The 10632-nt window shown below is 52.4% G+C and overlaps 1 pseudogene; it reads right to left on the bottom strand.

The window, feature by feature from the left end:
- Window positions 1-8624: 8624 nt before the first annotated feature.
- LOC131500529 (U2 spliceosomal RNA) lies at window positions 8625-8805 on the bottom strand (annotated as a pseudogene).
- Between the last annotated feature and the right edge of the window lie 1827 nt (window positions 8806-10632).

Genomic DNA, 10632 nt, shown 5'->3' with positions numbered 1-10632 from the left:
GAGCACGTAATCAAGGCGGACAGGTTTTCGGGTGTCTGGCAGCCGGGTGGGCATCAGGGTGGGTTTGTTCCAGGTGCGGCATTGGAACCGCAGCTCTGGTTGTCTGGCTCGCCCTTCCTGTGCCGGCCATCTGGGTGGAGACAGGGCTCTGGCAATCAGTGACACACACCCTGAGCTCTGTTCTGTCAGACTCCCCCACAAACTGACTCCCGTGACCAGAGAAATGGCATATGCTGCTTGGCCTGGGTCTGGGTCTTGCCCTCGTCCTAGTGGCAGCAAGGAGCCCAGATGGGCCTGAGCGCTGTGTGTCTTTGATGTGGACATGGCGTCCTCCCATCCAGACCTCACTCTGGGGTAAGTGGGGAGGTGAGCAGAGAAGGCGGCCCCATGTCGTTAGCCCTGGGGGGTCACAGGGCTTACAATCTCATGGCCTCCCTGGCACTCATCCTTAGAGTGAGGCCGCGCTGCAGCAGGGGTCATTTCCTTCAGGAAGTGCTGTCCCTGCCGTGGTCACCAGGAGGGCCCTCAGTCGCCTCCATCTTCCATCCTCCCATTAACCCTGACGCAGGGCAGCATGGGGCCTGTCAGAGGGGCCCCCCCCTCCCCCCATAGCTGAGACTCAGCCTCATGTCTGCTTGTTCCTATCCTCACACTTCATGCCTGGCATCTGCATGGCGGTGGCTGGAGGCGTGGGGCACAGCTGTCCCTGGTGACTGAAATCCACAGCAGCGCGTGCAGAGGCCCTGTGGTGAGTGATGACAAGCGTGAATGGTGGCTGGATGGGGACCGAGCCCTGACTGCAGCTGCCGCAGCCTGAAACGGGGCAGTGAGGCCTCCGGGGCTGCCGTTCAGGCATCGCAAGTGGACCCCACAACACAGGGCCTCCGAGAACAAAGCCCCCCTCTATCTCTGTCTCTCTCTCCTACAAAGAAAACGAACCGGGTCTCACCCCAAGTGGTCAGCTAGGTCCGTCTGGGGACATGTGTTCCAGCCAGCAGCCCGGGAGATGCCACTCTGAGGCAGGTCTGCCCTTCGGAGCGGGACCAGACATGGCCCAAGTGGCTCCTGCTGGGATTGTGCTGGTGGCTGGCTCCCCTCCCATCTGCGTGCCGGCTGGGCGGTGGCCTCTCAGTGTGTCAGGAAGGGGCACACGGAAGCCTGTCCTGCTGGGTGCGGAGGGACTGGGTATCTGGCAGCCGGAGCCAGCAGCGGTCGTCCCCACGCCCCTGTGCTTCCTTCCCTTCCGCTGCCGACACCGTCCCGGGTCCACACTCCGTTGGCACCTTCACTGTACTGCTGAGATGAGGCCATCCATGTCTCCCTGCTCCATGCTCCCAGTTCTCCCAGAACGTCAGGGAGTGGAGGGGTGAGGCGAGAAGGGGCGGTGGCTCCCCTTTCACTCACTGCCACCTTGTCCGTGAAACCGGGACATGATGGGGGACACTGAGGCCAGGGACAGAGACAGGCCCGATGGCTGTCAGGCCCCGGTGGGCACTCATTCTACGTCCCCTGGGCGTGGGACGGGGGCCACGCTGAGCCCGGATAAGGCTCGTGCGTGGTGGAGCTTACATTCAAGAGCCACGGGGCAGTAGGGGTGAGGTAGAGGAGCAGAGGAGTGCAGAGCAGGAGAGCCAGCCGGGGCTGAGGCCGGCCCAGACGGGGTGGCCAGCCAGGCTGCTCAGGAGAGGTTTAAGCAGACAGGTGAAGACTCCCCGTGAAGGGCCCAGAAGACGGATGGGAAGTTCAACACCGTTTTTGCGAGAGGGGCGAGGGGACACGATATGACGGCTAGTGTTTATGGAGCGCTTAGCACGCGCACCCTGGGCCCGACACCACGCTGGTGTCCTCCCCACGCTGTCCAGGCGGCAGATGGGGGCGCCGAGGCTCAGAGATGCTCAGAGGCTGCAGTGAGATCACACCGCCTGGGCGTGAGGGGCTGGGCGTGGGGCTGTCTCAGGCAGGACCCCCACTCCTGCGGCCTTCACCCACCCCCAACAGGAAGACAAGTAGAATCTTTTGTATCATTTTACACAAATTTCCTGAGTCAGTGAAAATGAGTTAATACCTGTAAAAATTTAGAACGGCAGCTGGCAGGTAGGACTCCATAATGTAGCAAGTACCTGGTGTCACTGCCACCCCTGCAGCGAGACACGAGGCCCTCACTCCACGAATGAAGGAAGGGGGCAGAAGACTGGAGCCAATAGCGACAGAGGCTCCGAAGCCAGGCTGCCTGCCTGGGTTCAGATCCAGGCTCTGACCTTGCTGTGTGACTTTGGGCAAGTTTCTTAACCTCTCTGCGCCTCATTTTCCTCATTCGTAAACTACATGACGGAAAACAGTGCTGTAGACTGAATGGTTTGTGCCCCCTGGAGAGATAGTAGAAACATTTTGTATATATTTGTCTCTGCCCCTGGTTCCTGGCACAGAGCCCCTAAATCGACTCGAATTTCCTGGTTGATAGCAGTGTCTCCTGTTCTAATGCGGTGACTCTGGGTGGGCCCCTGGAGGGCTGGTCACGGAAAGACCAGGCCATGATTAGACGGTTGGGATTTTGAGGGGCGTCTGGGTGGCTCAGTCAGTTGAGCGACCGACTTCGGCTCGGGTCATGATCTCATGGTTTGTGAGTTCGAGCCCCACGTCGGGCTCTTTGCTGACAGCCCAGAGCCTGGAGCCTGCCTTGGATTCTGTGTCTCCCTCTCTCTCTGCCCCTGCCCCACTCATGCTCTATCTCTCTGTCTCAGAAATAAACATTAAAAAAAATTTTTTTAAAGAAGGTTGGGATTTTCAGCACCACCCCTCCCCCAACCCATTCTCTAGCGAGGGGAGAGGGCTGGAAATGAAGTTAATGATTGACCATGCCTACGTGAGGAAGCCTCCATAAAATCCCAAAACACAGCATTCACAGAGCTGCCAGGTCGGTGGCCACATCCACATACCAGGTGGTGACACCCCAACTCCCCAGGACCCTCCCAGACCCCGCCCTGTGTACGTCTTCATGTGGCTTTTCATCTGTGTCCTGTATCACATCCTTTTAGAATAAACCCGTAACCTGGTGAGTGAAATGCTCCTGAGTTCTGTGAGCCCCACTAACACATTAACCAAACCCAAGGATAGGGATGTGGAACTTTTTTTTTTAAGTTTATTTATTTATTTTGAGAGAGAGAGAGAGAGAGAGAGAGAGAGAGAGAGAGAATATGAATGCAGGGGAGGGGCAGAGAGAATCCCAAACAGGCTCTGTGCTGATGGATCTCGAACCCATCCACCATGAGATCGTGACCCGAGTGGAAATCAAGAGTCAGACGCTGAACTGACTGAGTCACCCAGTCAGAAGGGCAGGTGACAGTCTGGACTTGTGAATGGCATCTGAAACCGTGGGGCGGGGGGGGGGGGGGCTGTCTTGTGGGCCGAGCCCTTAACCTGTGGGATCTGATGTTGCCTCTGGGTAGACAGTTGAGTCAAATTGTAGGAAACATTGTTTTGGTGTCAGGCAAATCCCCACTCATCTGGTACCCAGGAGAAGTGGATGTTTTTATACTCATATTTAATATACAAATTTATACTTAAATATCACACACATGTAACATATATATAATATATGCATTATATAATTATACTATAATTACTATAACTATATACTATATAATGTACATTATATATTTTTTGTAATATATGTATAATAGTTATAAAATAAGATTATTTTTAATTTTTTTTTTAACTTTTGAGAGAGAGAGAGTGGGGGAGGGCAGAGAGAGAGAGGGAGACAGAATCTGAAGCAGGCTCCAGGCTCTGAGTTTTCAGCACAGAGCCCAATGTGGGGCTCGAACTGATGAACTGTGAGATCATGACCTGAGCCGAAGTCATAAGCTTAACTGAATGAGCCACCCAGCCTCCCCTAAAATAAGATACTTTTAGAAGTATATATAAGATACATATACAATGAGATATGATAGGGTATATATGATATGTAATAAAATACATGATATATAAAGATATGTATCATACGATATACATGTATATATAATATGTTAAACGTGTATATATATAATATGATATACATGTATATATATAATATGATATACGTGTGTATATATAATATGATATACATGTGTATATATATGATATGCATTTATATATAATATGATATACATGTATATATATGATATACGTGTATATATATAATATGATATACATGTGTATATATAATATGATATACGTGTATAATAAGATAGGGCTTGTTTTTCTGGAGGAGCCTGAATGACACGAGGTCCCTGCTGAAACATCACCTTCCTGACTTCCCTCTTTGAAATCGTAGCTCCGTCCGTGGCCGCGTGCTCCTCCACTGCACAGACCACAGTCTGTCTGAGTACTGATTTTATTGGTCATCTGTCTTCACAGGAATGAGGGCAGAGCTTTGACTTCGTCTGTTTTGCTCACTCTTGTTTCCCCAGGACTTATAACAGTGCCTGGTACACAGTGGGCACTCCATAAATGTTTGCTGTATGAATGAGCCAGGGATGGCACACAATAAACGCTAGCCAGCTGGACTGTGGATAAGCGAGTTAGTCTTCTCAGGCCCCAGTCCATTCCATTCCAGACCTGACGTGGCTCCTGGAGACCTGGATGTAGCTTGTGTCCCTTAGTCCCACAGGAAGGAAGGAGGCAGGGTGAGCAGGTTTAGGATCTCCTGGTTTGAATCATGTCATGGCTGCGGGGCACATGGGTGCTGCAGAACTGTCTGGTACCTGCCTGGGGAAGGAGGACAGGCCGATGGCGGCTGGAGCATGAGAGCCTGATGGAGAAGCTTCCTGGGGTGGGGGCTCTGGATGGGTTGATTGGTGTTTGGAAAGCCTATTTACGGATGAGTCGTTTCCTGTCTCTAGGAATTAGCTAGGTCTGGGAGGGGGCAGTCTCTCCAGCGTCATCAAGGCCCCAAGATGTCAAAGCGTCAGGAAATAAAAGCCACGGTCACTCAGCCTCACCATGGTGACTGGACAGGGCTCCCTGCTGGCCTCTGGCCAAGCTGCAGCCCCAGGACAATCAGGCCAGAGTGGGGGTGGCCCCTCTGCCCTCACGTGCCTAGACACTGCCCTGCTGTTGGGAACCCTGTCAGAACCTCAGCAACCCAGCACACGTGCCCCAGAATCTGAGGAAGGGGTCTGCTGGATAAGCCGACTGCCCCTCACCGCCCCAGATTCCTGGCCTGGGAATGGTCAGACCAGGAGACTGGGCCCCAAGCCACCACCTCAGAGATGGGGTAGAAGGAGGCTCATTCTGCTGAAACTTAGTGGTGGTGGGGGGTGGTGGTGGTGGCAAGCCTTCACAGGCAAAGCCGGGAATCTCTTGGAAGTTTTGGAAGTATGGGAGAAGAACAATCCTCTCTCAAATCTTAGACTAACCACTACTCTCTCCACCAGCCCTAACACGCTGGATGGAATTCTTGTGACCATGAAGCCTTTTGAGTTAAGCACATGGTTATCCAATACCTACGTCATCCACAGCCTTAATAAAATTCTATTATTTTATTAATGATGATTGTGCTCTATTATTGTCAACAATAAATAGTAAATAAACATAATAGTGCTCTATTATCAATAATAAAATATTTATTAATAAATAATTCCTATCTAGAGTACTATTCTTATCCCAGTTTTCCAGGGGAGGAAACTGAGGCTCAAAGCACTAATACTTTGGGAGTATTGGGATCTGGGAGCCGAAAAGACAGACTTTTTATTTGCAATGTTTGTTTCTAAATGGCACTCAGTTTCCATACTTAAGAAATGCTATTTGGACCAGAACGGGACAGGCCACACAAGCTACATCTGGGGGTGGGGAAGAAGCAGACCAGACCCCTGGCCTGTAGCCTGTGTGGTGTTGCAGGGTGATCGAGTCAGCTCTGGGGTCAGCGGATCCTGGGTTAAGTTTCTGGTCCTGACACTTACTAGGTGGTGATCAGTGAGCTTCCTTGGGGCCTCCTTGTCCGTTAAGCAGGAATGGTGCCTGACCACCCACAGAGGGTGCAGGCAATGGGTGGGGTCATAGACCCGGGTCAGCGTGGACTAAATGCAGCCAGAAGCCCCAAAGGCCTGGGACGTTATTCCTCACAGCCAATTACAAGGAGGCTCTGCTTCTTGGCGGCTCCCTCCACTATCTTGCACCGCCATGCCTGGAGACACGTGGGGTACGGCACCCAGGGGATGGATCGGGGAAGGGGAAGTGGCAGTGTGAACACATCCCTCTCCTCGCTATCCACAGGTGAGGGGTGGTCCCTGTCCCCTCCTGGATGCAAGTGGGAAAGGTGGTCTCCGACAGGATTGCTGTGTCCCCAGACCAACTGCACACCATGAAGGAAGGAAGGAAGAAAGGAGAGTGAGCCCAAGGTGAGTGCCCACGTAGACATCAGCCACAGATATCAGAGGTCAAATGTCTACCCTTTGGGGATGTCACAGATTGCACAGTTTCCCCCCAAATTTCTATGTTGGAATACTAATGCCTGGTAATTTCAAAATGTGACTGTGTTTGGAGATAGGGCCTTAGTGGGACCATTATCCTAATCCAATGGCTGGTGTCCTTATAAGGAGACAGACAGCAGGGGCTCACACAGGCACAGCGGAGTAACGTGAAGAAGCAGCGAGGGGGCTGGTGTCTGCAAGCCAAGGAGAGGAGCCTCAGGAGGAACCAACCCTGCGGACACCTCGATCTAAGATTTCCAGCTTCTGGAACCGGGGGAAAATAGATTTCCATTGCTGCCAGTGTAAACTAATACAGTGAATAGAGGGAGCCACACAAAGCTCCCATCCAGCAAACTTTCCTTGCAGGAGAGTCCCCAGATCCTGCTGCAAACAAACAGCCACTGAACAGAGAATCACATTCATTCCCTTCTTGAAGTGCCAGGTACACAGACAGCTGGCGGCGTTCAGCACCAAGGACAGTGGCAGGTCTGGCCCACAGGGAGGCCTAGAGCTGAAAGAATGGAGCCATCCCATGTCAGCATCCCGCCACCTGATGTGGAGGAGCCCACCCAGAGAGAGCCACCAAAGACCATGAGACCAAGTGGAGACCTCGGCACATCGTGGTGAAAAAGAGTCTGTAATTCTCGCAGATTACAGTTGGCTGATGGCCAAGTGTTGGCAAACTTTCTGTGAAGGCCTAGATGGTTAAAAATTTTTTAATTTTTTTTAGTGTTTATTGATGAGAGAGAGTGCATGCCAGGGAGGGGCAGAGAGAGGGAGACACAGAATCCGAAGCAGGCTCCAGGCTCTGAGCTGTCAGCACAGAGCCTGACACTGGGCTTGAACTCACAAATCGCGAGATCATGACCTGGGCAGAAGTTGGACGCTCAACCGACTGAACCACCCAGGCACCCCAGTATTTTTTTTTAATGTTTATTTATTTAAAAGAAAGTGAGCGAGTAGAGAGAGAATCCCAAGGGGGCTGCACACCCCATTCCTTCTCATCCACAGAAACAGACACAGCAGCCATACCACATGGGCTCCCACTGCCCAGACACCCCCAGTGTGGCTGGGGAGGTGGACAGTGGAGACATCTCTCCGAGGCAGGATCAGACCCAGGCCCACCCTGCCTGGCACCCCCACCATCCTGGACCCAGCTCACAGGGCTCTGGAGACAAGCAGAGCCTGTTTCCTTTGTGCCGACCCAGACCTTGTTCACAGCTCTCCTCTGACAGATGTCACCCTGGGCTGGTGAGCTGTGAGGCCACAGGAGCCTGAAACCTGGGTTCAACTCCCAGCACTGCCACTTACCTGCTGCGTGTCTTTGGGCAAGTAACTTACCCTCCACGTGCCTCAGTTTCCTCTTCTGGAAAATGAGGATAAGGTGCCCATCACACAGGGTCATTATGAGATTTCAACAAGTGAGTAAAAAAGCATGTGCCATATGGTAAGAGTATGGAAATGTTTTAATTTTTTTTAAGTAAGCTCCATGCCCAATGTGGCCTTGAACTCACATCCCTGAGACCAAGAGTTGTATATTCTACTGACTGAACCAGCCAGGTGCCCCTATTTTATTTTATTATTACCATCTGTATATAGAACATCCCCCCCACCCCCAAACTGGGGGGGGGGGATTCCTTTTATTAGCCTTTATCCCAGGACTCTACATAGGATTGGGTCTACAACAAGCCTCCCCCTGGTTTATTATAGTCAAATACACATAACATAAAATTTACCATTTTACCAAATTTAAAGGGTACAATTCAGCAGCATTTAGTACATTCACAGTGCTGTGTCCTGATCATTGCTGTCCACTTCCGAACCAAAACATCTCCACCCCCAAAAGGAGACCTTATACACACAACGCAGTCTCTCCCCACTCCCTCCTTCCCCCAGCCCCTGGCGACCACCAATCTGCTTTGTGTCTCCACGGATTTACCTGCTGTGGACATTTCATGTAAACAGAATCACATGGTTCATGGCCCTCCTGTCTGGCTTCTTTCACTGAGCATGAAGTTTCCATTCCGCCTTTTGGCGATTGTGAGTAATAGTGCTGTGAATATTCACGGCCAAGGGTTTGAGTCCCTGTTTTCAATTCTTTGAGGTATACACATACCTGAGTGGAACTGCTGGGTCGTGTGCTAATTCTGTGTTCAACTTACCAAGGAATCACCAAACTGAACTGCTGTTTCCACAGCAACAACAGGTCCTTTTAAATTACAAGAAACTCTGGAAATACAAAAGTGGAGACCAGGGTCTTTTAGGTCATCTGGGGCCACAGGGTCTCAGAACCTGCGTTTTAAACTGATAAGAACAGATACTACACTTGATCTTAGCCAAAAGGCCGAGAAGTGATCAGAACCTGCGTTTTTAACCGGTCTTCCTTCCCACTAAATGCCCTGCACACATAAATACCATATTGCCCTGTGTGTATATGAGATGTAATCACCCTAAATACCATATATACACATACATAAGATACATATGAACTAATATACATGATGTGTATATGAGACTTATACATACTAGTATATATATATGTGGTCCAGTCATACACTAAATACCACATATACCTCCATATGATAAATGATACCTCTATATATGTGTGCTATGGTGCCAAATACCTTACATACCTGTATTTGGCATGTAAACAGGCATACTAAATACTGTGTATACATGTAAGATATATGTAAACTGATCATATATATGTCATTGTTATACATGGGCATATAAACCTGTTTTCTAATCTGTAAGGTGAGGGACCTACTACCCTACCTTACAGGGTCGATGTAAGGCGGTGCCGGGCAAAGGCCTCGTAGATGTGGTTATTAAATCGCACTAACTCTTCCACCACTGGAGGGGGCGGGGAGGGGCTTTTCATTTTTGTGCCTCAGTTTCCACATCTGCAAACGGGGGGGGGGGGGTGGGGAATCCTAGTGCGGGGGCTCCCGTGGAGTTTAGGGAGATAACAGGTGTATCTCTCCGTTTTCCGCAGGCCTGCGCGGCAGCATCTCGCGGGAGCTCGAGAAGCCCCCGGGCCCCGCCCCCCGCGACTCCGGGCCGGCCTTGCCGGGTGGGGTCGGGGTCTGCACCTCGGAGGGACTCCGGCGCTGCGGGGGAGGGGGACCCCGCTCGGTGGGGTGCTGACCCAGGCGCGGCAAGTGCACGCTCCGAAACTGCCGGCGGCGCGGCGCTGCAGTTACTATTACCTAAACAGCGGCAAACAGAGCAGCTCAGACGGAGGGAGCCTCGCGCACCACCCCCGTAAAGGTGCTGTCCTTGGACCCACTGTCCGGGCGGGGAAACTGAGGCAGGGAGAGGCGGGGGATTTGCAGCCTCTTCCGGGTCCCTCCTCCGATCCCAGGTGCGGGATCCACCCCACCACGAAAACCTGGAGCCGGGCCTTGGTGCGTCCCGGGAGAACACGAACTGCGCCTGCGCACCTCGCAGCTCCCGCTCCGGCCTCGCGGGACCACGCCCCCCTCCCCAATTCCAGAAGGTTGGGGGGGGGGCGAGGATTCCAGAGGGTGGGGGAGAACGGAGGACGAGGAGGAGAGGGAAGGAAGAGGAAGGAGAAGGGAAGGGGAAGAGCTGAGGGCAGGAGGGAGGAAAAAAAGGAGAGCTTGGAGGGAGTGGGGAGGGGGGAAGGGGCTTGGAGGGAGGAGGGAAGGGGTGGGACTTAGAGCGGGAAGAGGGCAGAAAGAGCGGGAAAGGGAGGGTAGGCAGGGAGGGGCTGAGAGGGAGGAGTGGGGAGGAGGGCGGTGCAGAGAAAGGAGTGAAAAAGAGGGAACGGGAGAGGAGGGAAGGGAGGGTTGGAAGAAGGAGGATGAAGAAAGAGGGGCAGCTGGAAAGGACCGGGTAGGAGCTCAGCTGTAGGAACGAAGAGAGGAAGGGAGGTAGAGTCAGAGGGAGGAGGGGCGAGGGGGAGGAAGTTGTAGGGCTGGAGAAGAATGGCAGGGGAGGAAGTGAAGGAAGGGGAGACGGAAAGGGGGTTGGGGAGGAGCTGGGGAGGGGAGGAGGCCAGGTAGACAGTGAAGCTGAGGAGGAGGGGGGAGGGGGAAGGAAGGGGAAAAAAAGGAACAGTAAGAAGGTGACACGTCAGAAACTGGGGGGAGCAGGGTCTCTGGCACCAGGTATGCCTGGGCTCAGATCCCAGCTGTGCATCTTTGGACTAATGTCGTTT

Source organism: Neofelis nebulosa, chromosome 17, assembly GCF_028018385.1.
Source record: "Neofelis nebulosa isolate mNeoNeb1 chromosome 17, mNeoNeb1.pri, whole genome shotgun sequence".
NCBI lineage: Eukaryota > Metazoa > Chordata > Mammalia > Carnivora > Felidae > Neofelis > Neofelis nebulosa.
The sequence above is the reverse complement of the archived record's forward strand: the minus strand, read 5'-3'. Positions and strand labels throughout refer to the sequence as shown.